Source organism: Triticum aestivum, chromosome 3D, assembly GCF_018294505.1.
Source record: "Triticum aestivum cultivar Chinese Spring chromosome 3D, IWGSC CS RefSeq v2.1, whole genome shotgun sequence".
Taxonomy (NCBI): domain Eukaryota; kingdom Viridiplantae; phylum Streptophyta; class Magnoliopsida; order Poales; family Poaceae; genus Triticum; species Triticum aestivum.
This window is the reverse complement of record NC_057802.1, coordinates 183,229,726-183,230,202: the sequence shown is the minus strand read 5'-3', so window position 1 is coordinate 183,230,202 and position 477 is coordinate 183,229,726.

Sequence of the window (477 nt, the reverse complement as noted above, 5' to 3'; positions counted from 1 at the left end):
AGCATCAACAATTGTTTAGTAAAAGCTTTATTTTGTTCATACACTACTGGAATCAGCTAATTTGCCATCTGCCAGCTCTTTGCCGTCTGCTAGCTGACGGCAAAGAAGCTCTTTGCCATCAGCTACACATAAGCAGACGGCAAAGAAAAGGCTGACGGCAAAGAAGCTCTTTGCCATCAGCCAGCTCTTTGCCGTCTGCCAGCAGACGGCAAAGAATCTTTGCCGTCCGCTGGCAGATGGCAAAGAGTGTGGTGGCCCCCACCCCCCGCTCGTTTGAAAAAATCTTAACGGCCCACCTCTTTGCCGTCCGCTAGCAGACGGCAAAGAGGCAAAAAGGCGGACGGCAAAGGCTGGCTGACGGCAAAGAGGGCACTTGACTAACGGCCGGTACCCCCCGCCCGTTACTCACTTCGTCCTCGCCCTTCTCCTCCCACCCCGCCGCCGCCGCCGCCGCCCGCCGCCCCGTCGCCCCCGCCG